The sequence below is a fragment of the Lates calcarifer genome, linkage group LG2 (assembly GCF_001640805.2).
Source record: "Lates calcarifer isolate ASB-BC8 linkage group LG2, TLL_Latcal_v3, whole genome shotgun sequence".
NCBI classification, from domain to species: Eukaryota; Metazoa; Chordata; class Actinopteri; family Centropomidae; genus Lates; species Lates calcarifer.
In genome coordinates this window covers 13,110,446-13,134,462 of record NC_066834.1, presented here as the reverse complement: position 1 = coordinate 13,134,462, position 24,017 = coordinate 13,110,446, and the positions used below count along the sequence as shown (strand labels likewise).

At 39.5% G+C, this 24,017-nt stretch overlaps 1 protein-coding gene across 1 annotated transcript in view; it reads right to left on the bottom strand.

Moving 5' to 3' along the window:
• The window catches only part of LOC108894325 (multiple epidermal growth factor-like domains protein 11), a 114,517-nt gene that overhangs the window by 85,299 nt on the left and 5,201 nt on the right, over nt 1–24,017 (bottom strand). The window contains exon 3 of the mRNA XM_018692969.2: nt 3,357–3,467. The gene's annotated coding sequence lies outside the window, so the exon portion shown is untranslated. The remainder of the gene's footprint in view (nt 1–3,356; nt 3,468–24,017) is intronic.

The following is a 24,017-nucleotide window of genomic DNA, read 5'->3' as shown; positions in this document are numbered from 1 at the left end:
CTTTTGGAGGGACCCGAGCCCTCAGGTGGGAGCCTCTGCACTAAACTAACTCTATTTAAACCACCTCCACCTCAAGCAGCCACAACAGGAAAAGGCTGCGGAACCACTGATGCACCAGTATTAACAGTCTAATAATATCATATATAAGTGGTAATTTATCAGTCAAAAGTGCCAATCCTCTGCAGAATGAGTAAAGTTAATAATTTAAGTAAATTTTACTCCACATAAGGCACCTTGAAGTAAAAAGTATGTAAAGAAAGTTAAGGATCTGAGCTCTTCTTCCCCCACTGCTAACACGCTGCAGCCTAGCCTTTCCTCTGTGCTGGCGTACAGCTTCTAGCAGTCATGCCAGGGAAACATGCTTAAATCAAGTGCAGGGCAGGCTGCATATGAAGCAGGAGATATGATGTTGAATCACTGTCAACTGATAATCAAACAGCAGCCGGTGGTGGAGATTCTGTGGTAAACTTTAATTAAATTTGTACAGCAACATCTGCACCGAGTATGGGCTTGAAGTCCCAAGGTTAGAATGGAGGACACCTCCTAAAGTGTTTGAGAATGACCGAGCTAAGATCCTGTGGGCCCTCCAGATCCAGACTGATAAACTGGTGATGGTTAACCAACTGGACATTGTGTTGGTCAACAAACAACAGAAGAAAGCTGATGATAGAAGTAGCAACCCCAAGCGACAGCAACATCAGGAAGAAGGAACACAAGAAGCTCGAAAAATACCACAAGCTGAAAGAGGAGCTAGAAAAGATGTGGAGAGTAAAGGCAACGTTGGTGCCAGTGGTATTTGGCTTCAGCAGAAGATTCCAGGTGCAACATCTCTGTCCAGAGACACAGTCCTAGGAACAGCTAAGATACAGCAGAGCCCTTAAACTCCCAAGACCCACGCTTGAATGCTCTGCATTACCTCCTAAATGGGCACTAAAACCTTAATCCGTTGACCTTCTAAACAACCCCTACACAGCCTAAAGGACCTCTAGATCCTTTCTATTGACCACTGAAACATCCTAAACAATACTGAGAACCTCACCAGTAATAACTGGAATCTCATAAGGGACCCTTAGAAACCTCTGTAGATTCTGTAAGTAATGTACTGACATGGTAAATGAAAGGAAAGTAAAACCCAAGATACAAGCCAGGTTTCTCTTTTCATTTTTCACCTGTCTACACATACGCAATGCTGTGGCAGGAGCAAGATTCAAAATGAACAAATTATCTATAATTACATCTCATTTCAATACACAACCACAATCCAATTAATTCTGATATCCCATTAATCTGATGAACACGAGGCTGAATCATGTTGGTCTCACAATAAAGTTGTTCCTTATTCTATAAATAAATATTTCTGGAGTTTTACTAAAGTTTACTAAAGACACAAGCATAAAAGATAATGTCCACCTGTTTCCTTGCATTTTCTTTCTTCATAAAAACAGTTAGCATGGAAAGAAACACAATTTACAAACATGTTCAATATATGGTTGGTTAGGGAGTGAGTGTAAACTGGTGCTGAAGGGAAAGAATGTAATTACTGTAATTGAAGAGAGGGGCACAGAGCAAACCACTAATAAAAATTCATCAGTGAAACTAATGAAATAAAACTGATACAAGCAGCAGTTTTAAAAACAACATCAGCAGGCTATGTCTCTGTCAGTGGGAAATGTCATAATACAAAAAGCAACAGAGAAAGCAATGCAACTAGGGCATAAATATGGAGATTTCTTTAAATGTGAACAATATAACAAACTTCTGCTTCGGGTGGTGCACTGTTATTTTCTGTGGAGGGCAGGGGAGGGTGGCTGAATGCACGTCAGGAGGAAACGGTGCTGGCAAGTTGAAATCTCTCTTACACTTTATGCAAAAATAAAATAGCATGGCTCACATGTACTGCTGAGAATGCCAATCAGGAAAAAACAGCTCTGCAAGCGACAACTCAATGTGGGGTTGCGTGCCTGACACAACCAATCTTGTTTTCACAAAAAAATAACTCGCTGCTTTACATAAACATTAGCCGCAACAATAAAAGGCAGCAGCAGGGGAACATCAGTCTAAACTGAAGTTGTCAATTTTTTTCTCAAATGGGCAAAACTGCTGAATCTCTGCAGCAAAAATAGTTAAGGTAGCATCAATTTTTAGCTTCATAGATGCTGTTATTGTTACATGTATCACTACTTTCAGGGCTATGAGGCAAGGGGAGAATTTAAGGCAATGCACATTTCTGACAAAATTATTACCATAGACCTTTTTTTCCCCCCGTCAGTCTCAATTCGAAACAGCCTGATAAGACGAATGTCTCCACTGAGGCGCCTACATCTTCAAAATGTTTGCACAATGAATGTTTCCTGGGAGTGTTGTTGACGGCAGCTGTGGGCCTGACGGTGACATAAGACTCGACAGCGGACCTATTCCTCATGCCATCGGGCCATTTCAGCGGCACACACACTGACAGCCCCGGGAAATCATGGTGATGATGAATAAACCCCTGAGTGACAGAGGTGGTGCGAGCCAAATTCTCCAACCCACACCGCCCCATAAAGGAATGACATTATGATGTTCATTTGTGGACAACTGGTGGCGCGTTCTCATTAAGTGTAATATGAGTGGAGCCATGAGGAGACACTGAGGAGTCAGACAAGCTGGATGTTTTTTGTTTTTCTTACAGGTGTCTGCTGTGTGGAGACAGGCTGCAGACAGGTGAGGCAGAGAATCAGCCTCCGCAAGATGAATCAACAGCGATGATGAGTTAAGTTTGACATAAACAACTGCAAAAGCATGGTAATGGTAATAATTATATAGTAAAGAGAGATGGACAGATGTATGTATGGTGGGTCAAGTTTTGTCAAGCTTAAAAGTGAATTGTCAGTGTAATATTGTTCATTTATGGTGACATTTTTATCAATTCATTTATTTCATTTCTCCCATGTAATGTCCAGAGTTCAAGTAGAAAAAATGCAAATATTTACATTCCCCCCTTCCTCAGAGTCATCCTGAAATAATGAGGTAGAACATTTCCATTTCTTATCACAGAATTGGCCTGTTTCTGACAAGACCTTTTTGGTAAAAACTACATGTGTCAACATGGCTGCAGAGCCACCATTTCTGTCTTACGTTAAATCTAATGATAATTATTATACAATAGATTCAGCTAATTGGAAAGCAGATATAAACAGTGTCACTTTTTACTGGACCACTACACCACAACAAAACTCAAACAAATTGAGGCTACTTAAATTACTACAATAATGGTACCACCTTGGACTAATGTGTGAGAAGTTCCAAGTTATGATAACAGGTGGTTTTTCCCACATAACGAAAATGTATACCCCAAGACACAAAATGCAGCTTACCTGGAGCAAAAACTAGCTCACCCGATGAATCGTAATCTGTCGTGAAACTGAACTGTGTCACAAGAAAAAGCTGCCAGTGAGTGATGAAGGTGGGACTGGACCTCAGGACACCTGTATTAAAGACAGAGAGGAAGAGCAACAAACAGCCATAAGTTTGAGTTCAAAATGACACCAGAGTGTCTGCAATAATTCTCAGCAAGCTGCATAAAGAAAGATGGAAAAAAGAAACATACATCCTTGTTTTGTTTTTTTAAACTGCTACTGAGTAAAATGGTGCTATATTTCATCCCACACATACTTAAGTTTTCTCCAAAAGTTGCACTTTAACGTCTTAATCATCACCTTCTAGTTAGATGCACCTGAGGACACCAAAACTGCAGCGAACTCACTTCCTCAAATTAATTCAATTTCAGCACATACAGGTAGAAGCTCCCATCTGATATTCCTTAGGATTAAACCAAGAGATAATTCAGAGCCATCAAACATTCAGTCAGCAGTGGTTTTTACCTGAGCTCTGCCATATTTTATCACTGTAGTTCATGAAAAGTAAAAAAAAAGACAAGCAGAACAGCATCAGAACCAAAGAACTACAGAGCTTTGAACTCTATGAAGTGTGTGTACACTGTGTGGATGTGCAGCTGAATGTACATTTCTGTTTGTGTGCATGTGTAGGTTTTGTGTTCAGCGGGTGCTGTTTCTCATAAGCAGCAACTCACAGCGACAGCAAATCAATAAAAACACTGTTATTGTTAGTCAAACAATATTTTCCCCGGCCCTGATGAATGTCTCAACATCATGGTTTTGTAGTGCAGAGCTGTCAGACAGTGAGCTTACGCAGAGCTGCCAAGATGTGGCACAGACACCGGTATTATGAGTTTATAGGGGAAAAGGATATGATGCATTATACAGCACTGGTGAAAAAAGACAGACTCTGCAGCTAAAATAACTCTATTAAAATGAACAGTCAGAAAACAATCAGCTCAGTGGTTGCAGACTGTACATAACTCACTGCATTTTGTGTCTCACAAACGATTTGTAGTTTATTGTCTTTCCCATAAATCAAAGCATCACAACCCTTTGTCCTCTTACGTTTGTCTTTGCAGTGTAATCCTGAAATTTCTACTACTCAGATTTTCTCAGAAAATCTTTTTTTTGTAAGGAAAAATGGAAAGAAAAAGATCTACACACTACCAACCAGAATCAAGCCTGCTCTTTACGTGACCACTGATGGTAATGGACAATCACTATGCAGAATATGTTTCCAACCAAATTTCAAAAACACTGGCAAAAGAAAATGCAAATCATTGTGCTTTTCCATTAAGTGATAACTCTGGTATTTTTGAACCTAGGCCTTATTTTCCCATGTTTCTGAGTGTAAATGATTGATGGGGACAAAAATCTATGGACAGTGTCTGACAACATTATGGATAGGATTCCTACAGAGAAAATTATTTTTTCCCCAACCAGAAACACTGCTGTATATTGCCACCAGACTCCATTTGCAAAAACAATACTTTTACCTTGCAGAACACAGGAGCTGCTGGAATACAGCTGCTTCGATGTGTTTGTTTGTTTGTGTAATTGTGTGACTTTCAGTGGTGGAAGAAGTATTGAGATCCTTTACATCAGTAGAAAATACCCCACAACAACACAAACAGATCGAGGCTGCTGTATTCTGCTTGATGAAATTACTGTTTCTGTCGATGGAGACTGGTAGTGATATATAATGCTGTGAGACAGACGATAACGGTTTGTTTGAATATTATTTTAACTCATGCAGGATGAGAGGACAGATGTCATTTTTTTCCATCAGCAGGGGACATTTTATAAATCTATGGTTTGTGTTGCACTATGAGACTAGAGATGTAACTGCTGTGTCATTCACAAACAATAACCAGTGGCCTAGTTAACTTATGGTTGAATTAATGCACATTAAAACTAGCTAAAGAGGAGAGATCTCCCTACCAAGACAGACATGCTTAAGACATCACATGTACAGAAAACTAATCTAAATATGGAAAATCAGAATAGCACCACTGTGTTGTCTGTTAGATATAATACTAGGTCTTAGTAGAGGATTTAAGGCCACATTCACTAGGATTTACAAGTGGGATTTAAGTCTTGTATCTGTATTGTTATCTGCAGAAGATTTCTGAAAAATTATGGAAAACATCTGATGAAAACTTTGAGAGGAAAAACTTTAGCTTTCATCATGACAGATTTTTATTTTGTTTTACAACCTCTCAGTGTTTGTGTGGTGTATTTTCACAAACTGTTTTTCTATCAAGGTCTTCTATCAGTGTGGTTATGCAGATGACCAGATATAGAAACAGCCTAATAACGATGATCAACTTGATATCCTACTGTGAAAAACTGACATTTCTTTTTTTTCACCTTTTTATTTGGATAGGACAGTGGAGATGAGACAGGAAACAGGGAGAGAGAGCAGGGGAATGACACGCAGTAAAGGTCCAACCGAACCGGGAGACGATCCGGGGACCAGCTGCTTAGGGCACATGAGCCCATGTGGTACACACCCCAACCATTTGGCTACAGGGGCGCCCCCTGAAAAACTGCCATTTCTGAAATTGTTTTACACCACTTCTTAGTTGTCTGCCTCCCAATTTCAGTGTGCGCCACTGAAATTTACATTCAAGCAGCTGAATTGGCCCCAAGTGAACCCAAAAGATGTCACTGAATTATTGCAAAAACTGCCTTTGAAAGGAAAGACACCTTTGAGATCAACATGAAATGTTTTTTCAACGGCACTGAAAACTTGAATAAAAATGTGTCCAACTTTTTATTGATTCTTTGTTAGTATAAAAGTCTGCTCTGACCTTTTATTATTTTGTACAGATCAGTGGCAACATGCCCCAATGTAAATGCTGAGGAAATCAGGGAACCAGGTGCAGATGTCAAGCACAGGATTAACAAAAACAAACACATCTTTCCCTGTAAGAAGCTACTGCATGACAATCGAAATATCCATCCTGCTTCCTGTAATGAAGGCTTGGCAAAGGTCATCATCCCCCACAGTTTAATTAATGATGTTGATTCCCAGGTTTTCCTACAAATGAGCCAACAAGAAGAAGTTGATTCACATCCACAACCAACAGCTCTCTCCACAGGCTCTCTGGGCTTTTAAGCTGCCGAAGACCAGTAAAGCCATCTGCAACCATGCAGACCTTTAATATGTGACTCAAAGCTTCATTGACCACTACGCTCCCCTGAGGCCAATACTCAGCTCTAACGTGATGGAGAGTTACAGCTTGCTGACAGTAGAAAGAAACTAGTCAATCTCCTCAATGGTCTCCAAGGGCTCTTTGGTAATGTAAACTCAAAAATGGTGGGAAAGCAGCATACACTACTTACTACATATACAACCAAATACTTGTTAAACGCTCCTTAATTGTAAATAGGGAGGGGTGTAATTGGGCCAGTCAACATGCTATAGCAACATAACAGAATTAATTAAAGAGTCTAAAGAGATATTACACTACCTGTTGGGGGTCATCCTCATATCTTCAAACACATTTAATAAATTATGAACACAGTCACAATGACCTTTAGTAGAGGGAGATAACTCACTTGTAGATAATAGTCATTTTAGTAATAGAGCAATTTCACTAACACTGTTAGGTTCTCACTTCAGCTGTACATGCACTGTCTCACCACCACTCAAGTACAGGGCTTTAGATAAAAAAAATCCTAACAGCAGGTATGAGCCTCTGTGCATAAGCAGCCATTATTATAAAAGGTAGAGTTAGTGGACGATAACCTCGGTGACCCATCTGAGGCTGCCTCTCTCTCTCTCTCTCTCTGTGCTTGTGTCTTTAAGAGCTATACGCTCAATTGGCAATTCACCAATCTGTGAAATCACCCTAATCCGCCCATTCACCCTTTATCTCGCCTTGATCAATGGTCACCTATAGGCGAAGGGGAGCTGAGGGTGGAGGGATGGTATTGATTGTCATGGAGCCCAGTCAATAAATTGATAACTTTAGTCCCTTCTATCTTTAAGGCATGCTGCTTTTGTTGATTAAGCGGTTCCTTCATTTCACTGCAGATGCTTTTCAAATATTAGCTCTTATTTAACTTGCAAAACAGGCTCAACAACAGCCCAGAAATCTCTCTATAGGTCACAAAAACTACAAAGTGAGAACTTTAAGAATAATAATGCTCCTGATGAATCTATAATGAGCTAAGTGACTTAAAGGATAAGTTAGGTCATCTTGTAATTTTTTTTTAATGTCAACAAATCCCATGAAAAGACCATCACAGGGCCTTCAGACTCCACAAATACCACTGAATGACAGAACATGAAATAGTTTTTGTACCAGGTAACGTCAATGAGCGTCAACAAATGACTGCAACATATGATCACAAGGTGAGTTCATCTTCAGTTGTAATATAATGAAATGGTTCTTATAACCAGAAAACTGCATGCTCAGTAGAATGTAGCACAGCATGAATAGACACCATTGTTCAAAGGCTCCTGTGGATGTTTGATCTCAGAGAAATCAACTTGAGTTTTCTGAGTATTTGAGCATCAGTACCTAGAATCACCATGTCACAGTTGTCTGCTTCCCCCAACCAGTCAAGATGGTCACTTCATTATCTTAACCTATTAGAGATTTGTGTGAATTGTGTCATGATTAACGTATTAATTCTTGAGTTATGGCCAGGAGATACTGCGTTCCTGAGACATACACTGATGTATGTTCAAGTGTTCATAGTTTTTAGCCTCATTTTTGTACAGTGGGAGGAAGTGGAGACAGGCTGTCCATGTTTATATTCAATCACTGCCTGTGTTTTTGGACAATGGCTCTGTGGCACAGAGGAATAAGACACATCAGGCTCTGGATACAATACTTTGCAGGATCAATTCTTTGCTGTTCCTTTTTAGGGGTTTGTTAAAAATAGGAAAAAGACCAAATATTGGTGGCATCATCCTTTAAAGGAAACTAGCACTTAAGCCATAAGAGGTCATAATTCTGTATGACAAGTATAGAGGTCTTCATAAAGTAAACATGGCAAGTAGGATATTGTTGTTATTGTGTTATTTGTTGATTTTTTTGGCATCTTGCACAGTGAGTGCATCAATAAAAGAGTCTAGTTTCTACCTTGACACTGGAGCTGCCACATGATGAAATGACACTGTCCCACATCACAGTGATCATGAATCACAGCATTGCATCATTGTACAGTACCATCTACAATAACCAGGTCAGCCACCAGTGGAAACACAATTGTCTTGACATTTCTAATTTGGAAAACCTTCACTCCTTAAAAGCAACTTTTTGCAAGTTTGCAACTTTTGTGGGGAATCAGAAAACTGCTGTCTCTAACTTCGGACCTTCTTAAGGCTTTAACACAAGAGACAGAGATTTAGTGTGGAAGAAAAAAAATCTATATTTCAAGATGCAACATTAAAGTCTTTCTAGAGGCAGAATGCAGTCCACCCTACCTCCCATAACCCCCTCATACTCTGTAATGTCTTTGGCTCCTGGGGCCATTTGACTTGAACTTAATGTATAATTAGCCCCAGGAAAACCCAAGCTTTTCCTGTTTTTTTGCAGCTCCCTCTTGGTATCAAGGACAATGAAGTAATAGCTTTTTTAGGAGGAGCACAGTGTGCATGAGGGAGCTGAGAAAGCATTTCTGCCTTGCAGGACAGACAGGGCCTGATGAGGACAGTGGGCGAGTGAAAAGCATCCATCATCCACGTAAACATGTTACACTACAAAACAGCACAATCTCTTAAATTACAGCAAAATCTAATCTCAAAGTAGACCCCTATTGCTTTGTTAGTGAGATAAGTTGTCCCCTGAGATTCAAGAAATTCTGCAAGTGCAGCTATTTAAATGTACACTGTAGGCTGAGAGAAAATGTCCTAAACAGGAGGCAGCAGCTGAAAGGGTTTAGAAACTCTGACTTGCCTGAGCAGCGACATTGTCATTTCTCACACTCTTCTTCACATAAACTGTTGTCAACAATACAAACTAATAGCTATCCAAAACCCAGATTTCACCATGTGAATCACCAATCATGTCATGCTCTGTCTGAAAAATAGGAGCACTTCAGGGTAAACAGGCCAAGCTCAGGTTTTGTGCTACTCCACTCTGTGATTCTTAATAAGGAGGGGATGGAGTGCCTGATGGTGTCGTGTAATGTTCATAAACCTACATGCCCTCAACTGCATTCACAATTCAACAGTTCTCAGAAGGTCCCATTCAACAAAAATTGCTGCCTGACAAAAATGAATTCACCTCACTGCGCTCCTCAAACAAGCGTTACACTAAATGTAACTATCTTTTCTCACACTGTCCTTCTGGTTTTTTGTGATGACTGAAGTGGGAGAAGGATGAACACCATCATTGTTTAATCCAATAACATTTAAAGACATGGCAAGTGGATGAACATGTAGATGTTTTGACTCAAAAATCTGACACAGGCTCAAACCAGCTCAATAAAACTAAAAATGTTTTGTTTTTGTGTAAGAGGTGGGTAAGTGGAAACCAAGGCTTTCCTCAAGTGAGAAAAAAATGAGTCATTAAAGTCACAGTATTTCTTCACAGATTAGTAAATTAAACTACTGCAATCTCCAGTAATAATGTTACCATGTAGATGGATGCAGATGTAGATGGACCAATATGCCATAGATACATACTTACAGCCTATTCAGTAGTAAAGAAAGAGAGAGGGAAAAAAAAAAAAAAAAACTGACAAGATTTAAGAGCTGATCTGTCTGGCTCCACACAGCTGTACTTTAAATGTCAGCCTGGAAATATGTTTACAACAAGAATTACAGCTGTGCGCACAGAAACGTGTATTTTACTGTCACAGTGACCTTTGACCTTTAACCACTTAATTCTAATTAGTTCATCCTTGCGTCCAAGTCCAGTCCATTTGTGCCAAATTTGAAGGAATTCCCTCAAGGCATTACAGAGATATCATGGTCACAAGACAACATAATGCCATGATGTACAGGGTTAGTCCAGAGCCTGGACTAACCCTGTGCATCACTGCAGTAAGGTGAGAGGTTAAATCACTGGACATCACAAAAAACAGGATTATCAGGGGATGTTAATGGTGTGAAAGGATAGCTTCTCAATGTTTTGTTTTCGTCAAAGGTTTTTTTTGGTCCCACACCCACATTGTCTGTGGAGAAACTCTGCCTCACTTCAAGTTTTACACATTTTATTCTCATACAAAACCTTAACACTTCACCACTTATGGATTTTGACTAGCAGATATAAATTTAAAATATATATGTTCTTCTGCCTTGGCAGATTTAATTTCTGAAATTAAGACCAGTTAACCCACCATAGGCTTCTGTCAGTAATGTTATGGGGAACAAAGGCCCAACAATGTTTACACAAACCCTGACAAGCGCTGCATGTCAGTGATGGTTTCCGTGGGAAGCCTAACACTGGTGTCATGGTGACGGCTGTTTCGTCCTCCTCTCCAGTTCAAGCTTTACCTCCTGCCTGTGTGTCTGTAACTGTTCTGAACATCCTTTAACTTGATTACCAGCCTTATACCACTGAACTACCTAATGTAATCCAATTCAACAACTCTGCCATGAATTCTACTTTTATGAAGCTTATAAACTCTGTTTTTGCTGATACTGTGAGGAATGTGATAATGCTACTTTTTGTTTATTACTGAGGTTGTAGTGGGAGGTGGTGGTGACGACAATAATAAACAAAAAGTAGAAAACTCCAGCTTGTGTCCATCACAGTTAATTCTTCAGTAAACACTTTGGATTTTTACAGGTAATTTTTTAAAGTTCTTAAACTTAAGTCAACGCTATATCAAATTAACAAATTGGACTTTGACGTCCTGTGCTCACACAATGTCTGGTAATTAAAACCACTACCTTTGGAACCACATACTGCTCAATAACCTACAATTAAAGTGACACACCTTTGTTTCCTTTGCATCACTTATTTTAGACTGGTGTTTGGGGTCATGAGGTTCACTACACAATAAGGAATTAACGATGCAAAGTGCTGCCGGTGAGAGGGAGAACTCTTTGCATGTTGCTCTATGCAGAAGATTTAAAGGCATGTGAAAAGCTTTAATTCTCTCAGGTTGAAGCAATTAGTTGAATTGTTAAAGAATTACAGAAAAGAGCATCTTACAGTCATCTATCCAAAGTTTTATTAAGTAGTATATAAATCGTAGAACACATCTTTATTATTTTAACATTATTCTTATCTACTGAGTTTCTGTACAGGACACACATAAGCATACTTAACCTAAAATCTGAATTCCTGCCAACAGAAAGCTCTGCTAATTCCAGCTTATATCACAAATCTATCCACTATGATTAGAAAAATAATCCCTTTAAAAATTGACCTGCTTTTGCAGATGACATATTGAGCGTGCTCAGTATGATACATTACTAAAAATCTCCAATCTTTCCAAGTATCTTGCAGTGTTAATTAATATACAAACTGGTACACATCCTGCAAATGAAAGAAGGATCAATGTACAATACTGCATAATGAGTACAAGCTGTATAATGACTGCTAGTTACTTTCCCTTTGAACGTATGCCTGAATGAGGTTGCGGTCTGCAGAGCATAAATAGTTGATGTGGCCTGAGTCTCACACATACACACTAAGGGGTTTCTGAAACATGGGTGCCCCAGTTTCTGCTTTTCTATTATGGAGCCTCTCTCAGGACCAAAAGACACTGACGTGGACTGAATGAGGCATCAGTGGCCTGATCCACAATGAGGAATCTGGACAGTAACTGACAACGGTGACTGACATGGTTGGCGGGGGCTTATGTACGCTGCCTTTGTCGATCACGAAATGCTGTCACAACACGCAAAACTTAATCAAAGTGATGAAATCTCAGGACGCAAGGCAGCCAACTATTCACACCACGGCAGGTTCTGCTACTATATTTAAATCCAAAACACACACCCCAGACTTGAAAGGCATTTACGTTTTAAAGTACAGTCCCAGAGAAGGAGGTGAAGGCGATGAGCTTTTTTATCAAGGTCTGCGAGAACAAACAACTGATGCAAACTCTCGACATCCCAGCAGGAACTTTTTTCTCCAGAGAGCGCTGCGATGACAGCTGCGTAATTCATGAGTGAAGCCTGTCAGGAGACCAAGCGGCTGTGAGGTATTTCTGAAGCCCAGGCACAGCTCACACAACTCACACACTGTAATTTGTCAGGCAGACTGGTCCTCTCCACCCACCTTTACATTGATTAGAAGCCTAAGTATGGTGCTGATTAAGCACAAGGCTTTAAAGGTTCAATCAAGAATGTATCTGCCTATATAGATTTTATGTAGACTTGTATAGTATGTGGTGGAACTATTTGACTTTGACTGAAAATACTACTTTTGAAACTTTCTGTATGTATAATGACCTAGAGTAAAGGTCAGATTTAGCACAAATGCAACATAATTATTGAGGCCCTGGATGCACAATTAATCAAATTAACATCACTAACTTGCCAGTATGCATCTCTTACATGACACCACTTGTAGCAGTATTTGCATTGACAGGAATATATGTTGCATCAACCCAAGTTCTCCTCAGGCTGAGTCAACATACAGTATAACTTTATAGCTTTATATCATGTTAACAAGCAGGGAACAGGTAGAGGAGGAAGAAATAAATGAATGTATGTGAGAGTAAAATCTGGCTTAGAATCAAAGAAACTCAGTCATGGTGAAGAGGAACAAATACGTAAGGATAAAAATGACATCCTATCTCAGTCATATGTAAATGTGACCCCACAGCTTTGTATAACCACCTGAAACATCACCTTTTAAATAAAGCCATCAACATCAGTAAAACCACACAGGAAGTCCCTATGACCCAGCTGCAGTTCATAACAGGAGCCTGATACAGTTCATCTTAACACTACTTAACAACCTCCCTTGGCCTTCCTCAAACAATTATCCTGCTATTACGTATTTAGTTGCTATGTGGTCTGTTCTTACACAACAACATTAAATGTTGAGCAACACCAGCAGAAATGCAACTGGAGGAAGGTCAGTTGGAATATGGAGGAAGCCTCTCTTTTGTTCATCCAGACTGAAATATAATATAATATATAATAACTACTGCCCCCCCCCAAAAAAAAAAATGTACAGACACTCATGATCACCCACGACAATGTGTGATGACAAAAAGTAAAAATTAATGCCTGCAAAAACTAATGACATTTCCATGATCCTTGGCTGTGCTTTCTGTTAAGCAGGCTAAATTAAGATGGTGAACATGATAAAAAAAAAATTATACCAGCTGAACATGAGCAAGTTAGCACTGTCATATCTAGGTGATGTGTTCACCTTTTCATATACATATAGTTGAGCCCTGAACAGTTTCAGTAATGAACCCATTGCAAAAATGTCTCACGGTGGCCATGACAACCATTTCACTTTCTGCCACAACCTAATCATGCATTTTACATCATATCTCCTGAACCAAAGTGATGCCTACCCCTACTGTGACTGAATTAACCACTGACTTTTCATCTGAGCAGTTTATAATGTTGTATATGGTATCATTGTATCACTGTGTTATCATGTTGGGTAAAATGGCTGCCATGGTCACCCACAAGGGGTTCCCCCTATGGCTCCATTTCTGAAAATGTAATGTTTATAGTGTCTGCATGAATAAAGGGAATGCAATTGATGTAGTATATTTTGTCTATTAAAAACTTGTTTTCTGTGAATTGTGTGAGAAAAATCAAAATCAAAATCATGAGTCTCATTTTATCAAGAATTGTGCAGCCCTAATGAAGACTTAAAATCTGACCTTAAAAAAATACCAGATTTTTTCTGTGTGCATGAACACAGTAGATAACTGCACTCTGGCAAATGTCAGATGAAATAAATCATTTGCAAGCTCAAAAATTTGACTAAACTTCAGCACTGCATTGTCCAGCACTGTCAGTGTCTGCCTCAAACATCTTGTGATACATTTGACCGTGGAAAAACTAATCTTTTTTGCAATGGCCTGGTGCAATTACACACTGGTTTTTACAATGAGTAACAACAAGGATACTTCCCTTTCAGGTTTCAAAATGCCAAGCCCTTTTCAGAAGAAAGTGTTAAGGCCTTGGGCTGCCGTGTCTGAGCAGCAGCAGGGCTGAGCGATATTGGGAAAAAAAAAATCTAACTGTGATTTTTCTGACAGATATTGCAATTGTGATTTACCTTGCGATATAATTTTGAAAGTCAAACTTCAGTTCAGGATTCACTATATACATGTAAAACATGTGATGGAGCATCACTATTTAAGATATCATTGAAACATTAACTGCTCTGTGCACAAATCCAAAGATGAGAATGAAAATATACAAATCCAATATTGTATTTATTCTAACAATAACTGATAGAACAATTCTCGCAAAACAAACAATAGCACTACGTAACCTGCCGTAACTTTACATTGGTCATACTACCTGTGGTACCTGTGGTGATTTTTCAATTGCTGATACACTGAGGGGTGATGACAGGAGACTGACAGGCACAGCTGATCTACAAGATTTGTCCCAGTGGGCCGCTGCTACAAAAGCGGAAACACTGCAGACTGGTTGGCATCTTTGATCACAGCTCAGTTCTCTCTCTTGCTGGCCTGTTGACACTGTCAAATCAGTTTTAACTTGTCATAACACCGGTAGTTTCAGCTTTAGCTGTATCCGGACGGGTCTGGACGGGCATGCAGGTAGAACGTGACATCGGAGCGGAGAGAATCAGACTGCATCTCATCGCTCTGTCCTCTGTTTTCATCAAGCATCTAACTCCATAGTTAGTTTTGTTGTCTGGTCATTTCAAGACAAGATCTGGTTGTAAAGTTTACAGCCTGTCGCTCTGTTACTCCTGCAGTGCTCTCTGTGTGAACTGTGAGGCAGGTCCACTGACACTAAAAGTAATCGCAGTCTTTACCATTTGCAAATCGCATTAGTTCAAATCGCGACTGCCCAGTCCATATTCAGTGCTTAGATAGATCGAAATCTGGAAAATAATGAGCTACAATCCGTTTTCTGACAGTTTTCCAGACCATAATAAAGCAATCACAGAAATAACCTGGGATTAGTTGGCATCTATGGTACATTTTCTTCCCCAGCTGTACATTTACAGTATGGATGAAGATTCTTCTGTTACTGGTGCAAGTTTTCTTGTTTTACAGATGTAAACTTAGCGAGTATACACTGATCAGCCGAAATATTAAAACCACTGACAGGTGTGAATAGTAAATAACATTGGTCATCGCATTACAATACAATGTTCTGCTGGGAAACCTTGGGTCCTGACATTCATCTGGATGTTACTTTGACATGTACCACCCACCTTAAGACTCTTGCAGACCAAGCCCCCCCGGGCAACAGAACTCCTTAAGGGCAGGGTCCTCCCCCAGCAGGACAGTGCCCCCACCACACCACAAAAACTGCTCAGAAATGGCTCAAGGAACATGACAAAGAGCCCAAGTTGCTGACCTGGCCTCCAAACTCCTCAGTTCCCAATTTGATACAGCATCTGTGGGATGATCCCGAACAAGCCAGATGCATGGAAGCCCCACCCCACAAACCACAAGACCCAAAGGATCCACTGCCAATGTCCAGACAGCACAGGACACCTGCAGAGGTCGGTTTTTATCCTCTACAGATACAGGTTTCACTGTGCTGTCATTTTAATTTACATCAATTATTTCTCCTATTATGGTTTTGTCCCGAACCCACACACACACACACACACACACACACACACACACACACACACACACACACAGCAGGGTGTACATAAGAAGCACAGTGGTCAGAGTGCAGATTTAAAGTGCTGAGGAGAAAGCAATGACACTATCAAGAAAAATGTTTCCTCACATACCTCTGGGATTATGTTTTCATCCCCACACAATGCAAAGTTTTCAAGGGCATTTTTGGCCTAATTTGTGCTTCATCATTAATGGAGAGCAAAATCTTTAAAATAAATAAGTCATTTTAAAATTCATCACAACACAGTGGGCATTTTACTAACTTTGTAGATGTGAAAAAGATTTCAATTTGAATTTTGATGAACTTTGTTTTTATTTCAAAACTGGTTGAAATGTTTCAGTTTCTAATAAACAATCTGAACAGAGTTAAGTTTCCACTAGAATCTTCACAACAAATGTTTTATAAAAGGATGTCTTCAGATGGTGTAAAGCAGAGCAGTATTTACAGATTTTTTGGCAAGCAGAACAAGCTGTAAACACATATTAACGTCTTAAGTTGATACAACTGTGTTAGCAAACAGCTGCTACATCTAGCAAAGAAACACCAGCTTTGAATTAGAGTTGCAATTAGACTTGGCCTCTACCTACACCTGCAAAAAATATCTGGTTTTTCAGCTGATAAATGCTCCTCTATGTTCATCAGTGGTGCTGAGCAGGTAGTGTACAGGAAGCTTGTTTTTAGTTTTGTGGAAAACTGGAAAGCTTCCTGCTGCAACTAGAGAAGAGGTGAATGGGAACAGGGAGAGGTGGGCCATTAAACCAAAACAATGAGCTGAAAGAGGCTAAGGCTACATCCACACTAATAAATTTCAGTCTTAAAATGCAATGCATACATTTTCAGGAATGTTAGTATGGATGGAGATTTTCTAATTCAGAGCTAAAACACTCATCTGGATGGACTGATGTAGCCTAAAACTGCAGGGTTGGGTGACAATTTTCAGCAACCCCTTTCACATTACATGTAATCATTTAATTAATTTTAAATCTAAAAAATATTGATTAGTGCAGCTTTAAGTCATGGAAGCACTGTGCCTACATGAAAACATGTAACTTTCAAACTACTGAAGTTAGAACTCCTGGCAGCTCTGTCTACCCTAAGGTTCAGTTTCATCCTCTGAAGGCGGTCTGCTCCCCTGTGCCTATTGACAGACAGTAAGAGGAGTTAAGCCAAGAGGCTGCGGGTTAGTGGTAGTACTCCCCTGGGTGAGCTGGCCCACGTAAGAAGACATATCAGCACTATTTGTAAAAAGTCACACACAGCCCCGCAGAGGACGGTCCACTTGTCATTGAGATAAACTGGCTAATAATTGATCGTCACAGAAATGAAGGGAGGGCACTGGGGTCTAAGAAAAAAAAAAAACAACCTTAAGTTACTTTGTGTGCGCGCGCGTGTGTATGTCCTATGATGAGAAGGCAAGTGTTAGGTCTAGCTCTGCTCAGATTGTGGGATTTTTTAAATAGGCAATGCACATGCTGCATAATAATAACCATATCTCAAAATTTACTCTCAGGGAGGCTGTGGGCTTTTCAATTCTATCTCAATTTCAAACTTGCTGAATGCATCTGCTGCCAAAGCACATGGTATACAGATGGTCAGGAGGACCTAAAAAACAATGAGACACTGGATTTTTGATAATATTGATTAAAAAACATCCATTTGTCCATTGTTTTAACAAGAACTTTGACCTCTGTTCCTTTGAAGTGAGAATTATGAGATACATAATGAGCCTTTTTATCCTTTTTAACTTCACAGCCTGAGGCTTTGCCAAACTATAGAATCAACCAACAAGATCTGAAAAAGAATTCAAAAGGTACACGTATTAAGGTCAAAACCATTGAATTTCCAGCACAATATCTGAACAGAGAATGAACAATGAATCTTTTATTCTCTCCAGGCTGCAAAGGACATCAACTAAAAGTGAGATGTACCAAACCAAATTCTTTCACACATTTGCAGTCTGACTTATGAATGTCATTTCCAAACAATGAAAAGTGAATCTATAAAAGCTACAGGACACTGAAACAGCTTTAACATCTTTATTTCCTGGTTTTGGAGTTATGAATTGGATCATTAGAGTTGAGAACATGGTAAACTGCCAGCCTCTGTGTTGTGTTTGACAATGATCCTTGGTGATCATACTGACATCTGTATGTTTTACTGCATTTTTCACCATGAAAATTCGAAGCAACTTTTTCTGAATATGAAAGATTCATCTTGCAGTGTTTATCTTTGAATTTTCAGACAGTGTGGAAGAAGGGGGATTTTTATATTCAGCCTTTTCAAATTCAAATCAAACCAGACTTGTAAATAAGACTTAGTGCAGGACAGGACGACTTGATTGTTGGACTTACAACAGCCTAATAACAGGTAAGGTTTTAGTAAGGCCGTCATCTTGACAAATATAGGATGGACTGTGATCAGTCACCAGAGACTGACATTATTGATCATCTTTGACTTTTTTAATTGGTAAACTATCTTGACATCTAGTAGATAAACTGGCACAAAATTAGGCCCAGGCATTCATGGTTCCCAGTTGATGAACCCTAATGACATGTCAAAATACAGATTTGTCCAATACTTTGGTTTAAGACAAAATACCTGTAAAAACTAATGATATTCCAATGAGCCTCAGCTGTACTTTAGTGCTAATTAGCAAATTTTAGCATGCTAATGCACAAAGATGATGAACATGGAAAATATTATACCCACTGTTGGGGCTAGGTGATGTGGCCTAAAATTTATATCACGGTATAAAAGTACAGACAGTAACAGTATATAGCATGGTATTTTAGCTTCTGCAAGGCCTAAAGCGGTCAGCACACTATAGTAAAAATCCATAATGTAGGACAAATTCATACCTGTGTACTTCCTATACCATTAATACAACCCATCCCAACCTGCTACATGTTAGCACTGTCATTATAGCATGTTAGCATGCTAAGAAGATAAGTGCAGCCTCATAGACTCTTGTTTCAAATGAACTATGTATAGGCAGTGACATAGTATTTGTTACACATATTGTTAAAGTTGTAGCTTTTGGGCAAAGACTTAAAGCTTGGTCCGCTACACTAAAATGTCCTTGACATTACCTACCTCAAATAAAACAGAGACACAAAATGAAATGCAGACTGTAGCATAAAGCAAACCTCACTTCTCAGATAGATGAATACACCTGTCTGTGCTAAACAAACTTTTCCTCACAGTAGTTCATGTTGCCAGCGCAACAAAAAGAGTTATATGACACCTTGAGGTCATGGGAAAAGTCACTACAGAGTTTTTCAGTTATGTCTGTGATTCAGATCATGTTTTCTTTTCTTGTACATTAGACACATCGTCTGTAGATCCTGGATGACACAGAAGTTGCCATGATCAATCAAACTCAACATTTACAGATGTGTTAAAATTTACTCCTCAAAAGCCAAATAAGCAAATTGCACAAATTACTTCTTAACATCAGGGAAAAAAGATAATCCTTAACTAAATCCGAGCAAACCCTTTAATGCTAACAGGGCTTTATCACCCGTCTCCTTCTTAAATGCATGCACATCTACATATCCAAATCCACCAGCATTTAAAACCTCTGAGAATTGTCAGTCATAATTAGTATGTTGTTGCAGCCCTGCTGCTAACATTAAAGCAAAAGAAAGCAAATTTATCTCCAAAGTTCTTTTAGATATTCGCTTTAGAATTCACATCAGAGCACATGAAGGTGTTTCCAATGCGCAGCAGCACACAGCAATCAGCACTTTCCTTCATTAGCAGACTGAAGGTCATCTGTAGTATCTTAGCTCTTACGGAAATGCTTCAGCAGATTCCCATCTGAAATAAGGCTCAGAAACGGCAGTCTTGAGGTTAAGGGAAGAAATCAATGATAGTAACAATTCTGTTGAGAAATCATTCATAAAAACTAAATGAATGTTTAAATTAGTAACAAAGGAGCTGCTTATGTTTTCTGGCTGCAACGCATGTAGAAGTCTTCATTTGTAGGACACGAACTATTCTGATTGATCCCACCCAAGGCTGGATTATTAGATGGGTCGAGCAGGAAACTGCCCCAGGGCCTAGACACTCAGGGCCCCCCCGAGAGTCCCGGGTTGTCTATGACAATTGGATCAATTGCAAATTAGTTTGGGAATATGCACCAATGAAACACAACTAAAAACCGAAACGATGGGCAGTTCTACGGTGGCTCCTGCGTTTTTATACAATGTTGAGACCCTGTCTTCTTTGGCATAAACAATTACAGTTTGTTAGGCCTTAGAAACTTAAATTACCAGCATTCAAAGTAAAAACCGAAATTGTGCCAGTTCTGATATCTACCTAAACCTGGGATTCATCGCAAAGAGAGAGAGTTCTCCTCCAGCCGTTAGTTTGTGTTATTGTGTGGTACTACTCTCTGTAGGAATCCTATCATTAATCTGAGTCAGTCATAACAACAATCTGAGGCTGTCAGAAGCAAAACAAGCACTTTAGTGAACACACATTGATGTGTGTTCACTAAAGTGCTTGTTTTGGGAAATTGTTCATTGGATTACATTGCAGCAGCAGCTCAGGTATACCATTTTTGTTCTGTACTGCACCGATTTTGAAGATTTTTGCCCTTGTCAATCACTTACACCCAAAGACATGGGAAAATAAGGACTAGGTTAAAAAACACTGGAGTTATCTTTTAGGGTTAAAAAGACACGTTTTTTTTTCTAAAAGGTTATATTGCCAGATCATGTTCAATGAAGATTTTTATACCCACTGCCAAGTTGTTAAATGTCACACTTTCTACATTATCTGTGAAAGGTAACTTGGTTGGGGTTAGAAAAATATCAGGACGTTTACACTCTGACTACATTAAGAGCACTACTTCACAGTTACAATTTACCCAGCGTTCTTAAAACCTACAGAAGCATAACACAATACCAATGTATCTCATTCTGTCTGTTTAGCAGCTATCACAGTGTGGTCAGTAACTAACCCCACAGAGCCTCTCTACAAACTGTTGACTGACAGAAAAGGAGGAGGATCGCTTTACAATGAGAAAGCATTGCTGTGCTCTGCTGGACTTAGTATAATCCACTATAATGCTTCCAGCTCTGACGGTGTTCTATGAGGGAAGCTGTCAAAGCTGGTTAGCGTGAAGTCGACAACTTCATCTGAAGACCAAATTCAGAAAGAAGAAAAAAAAAAAAACCTAGCTGAACACTGGGATGGAGAGGCTATTCAGCCAGCAAGCGCCTTTCTAATCTGACTCTCTACATGAATGGGATACAGTCAAAATAAATGCAACAGCAGAATTAAATTCCTCCCTTAGTCTATACCAGTGGCTGTGCAGTGTCATATGGTGGTCTCTGCTATAATTTGGTTCCACTTGTCTCCCAGAGCAGGCAAGGTCATTACTTATTACGAGGAACATAATGATTCGGATTGTTCGTCTCCAGGCTCTCGTGTTTAATGAAAACAGAGGGAAATGCCACAAAAGAAATCTCACACAAAATCCCAGCAGCCATCATTTTGGTCCTTTTTTGGTTACTGTAGTGTTCAGATATGCAATTTGATTTATAGTCCAGGGACCCTGACACGTCCTACAGTTAGAGGGCTAGCTGAACCAACTAAGATAAAAGTTTTTACTTTTTACCGGTTTGAAACTGCAGCAGGACCCAAATTTTGAATTTTAATGTCTGTGTCTTTAATGAAAAAGAGGAAGATATTACACATGGCTGTGTCAATGTAGAACCTTGCTCAGCCGCTGACAGAGTTATAACTGCAACATGCTACTGTACAATCTGTACCTTATTACAATCAACATCATGCCAACAGTTTCTGCTTCGGACACAGACAGAGTAAAACCAATTATTGTTACAGTTTGGTTGATCGATTAGTCCACAGGTGTCAAACTCAAGGCGAGAGCTATCAAAGAATAAAATAAAATCCTATGCCGCTTCACAGAAGGACAGTGAATGCACCTCGGTTTTGTTACCTTTGCAATGAAAGCATCTAGTTACAGGATGTCAGTGTCTCACTATCAGCCATTTCCTACGCGTTAGCGCGTTGTATAGCCAGTGTGCCTTCTTTGGAACGAGGGAGTGGCAGCACCCAAGGTATATAATCTACATCAGCACTTTGACACCAAACACGGAGCTAAGTATGCTCAGCAGAATATATTTGCAAAAGGCACAGCAAAAAAATGATGCAGCAGTGAAAGCCAGCTTTATTGTGGCTGAAGAAATCACCTGAGCTTCAAAGTGTTTTTTAGAAGATGCATTTTGAAAGCAGTGTATGCTGGAGGTATGTGAGCAGTTGTGCTTGGGTGGTGTCCAAAACAGCTTGGGTGCAGCGCCTAAGCCTCACAATGGAAGGAAAAACCCTGTTTTATAGACAGAACGATTATTTGATTAATTGAGAATAAAGAAAATAATCATTGATTTCAGGCTTAATGGGACACAAAGTAAATTTGGCCCATCCATTATCCACTTCACTGTCTCCCTATTTGCTCACGTCTGAAAACACCATTAAAGATTTTGATAAGCTGTAGCAACATTATGCCGATTCTGAATTTATTCCTGAGAGACAAGCATAATCTGTGTAGCCACAAAAATATGCTCTCTGGAAAATGTAAATAAAAGTAGTTTTTCCTTTGAACACTCAACTGGAGCTGAAACAATCAGTCAATTAATCATTAAGTTGGTATGCTGATCATTAACTGACAACTATTTTGATAACTGATTAATAGCCTGAGTCATTCTCCAAGCTAAAATGCTAAATATTTCGTTGTTTCATCTTAATTGCGATTGTGTTTAGGATTTTAAATTTAAATGCTTCATTTTAGACTTTGGGAAAGATTCCAAAGCCTAAGATTTTGTCAACAAATCAATTGATTAACTAATTTAGAGAGAAGATTGGTAACGATAAAAAAATGAATAATGAATATAATCATTTATAGGCCTACAATCAACCAATGATGTTGTGTAGTTGTCCAAAGAAGTGCAGAAGGCGTCCATGTTGGTGTCTGACTGAAGTGAAAACTGTCCAGGGCTGCAGTTGATGATTACGAATTCACCTGACAATTAGTTTCTTGATTATTTTCTCAATTAATCTTGAGATACCTTGTTTTGTCCAAAAAATAAAGATATTCACTGTAATCACAGAAGACCAAGGAAAAGAGCAAACATAGATTAATCTTCTGTCAGTAGACTTATCAATTAATTGACTGATTGTTTCAGGTCTGCTCCTTTTTATTCAACCGTCAGTGTCCGTGACCGAGGCAAGAACTGTGTGTGGATATCTAGATAATGTAGTTCTCAGCCCAAACAACAAAAAATGATCCTAAATGAGGACTCAAGAAAGCTTCAACTTACTGACCCACCCCCCATCCCAAAACACACATTTGTCCCACCCGAGTGTAAGTCAACCCACCAGGTCACAACAACCCCAGACAATCTCTTCATGCAGCGCTCCGACATCAGTGCTGTAACTACCGCTCTGTCTCTCTGTGCAGCGGCCACATGCTGAAGCCCCTGTCTGTTTTAAGTATAATGTGTTACTCATCCATTTGCCCTGAGGAAAGCATTCGTGATGTTTTGTAATGGTCAGCTCCATCACCCTCCCTCCTGTCCACTCCAGAGTACCCACCAGGCAGAACCACTTAAAGTCTTTCATGTTGCTTTTCTTCCTCTTCGTTCTTTTTTCTCCTCCACTCTGCCTTTGTTGGAGGATGAATAAGATTCTGAGAGCCAATGGGTTGCTGGCCTTAATGGTCTCTTCCCTTTTACCTCCACCTTATGAGCTATTTGAATTTCATGACTGATGTTTTGCCATTGCCTCATCCTGAGAATGAGGGAACAGGGCTCAAACTTCTTGACAAAGTCTCTCCATAATTCATAAACCCCAAGCACACACGCACACATCTTCTCAGCTGG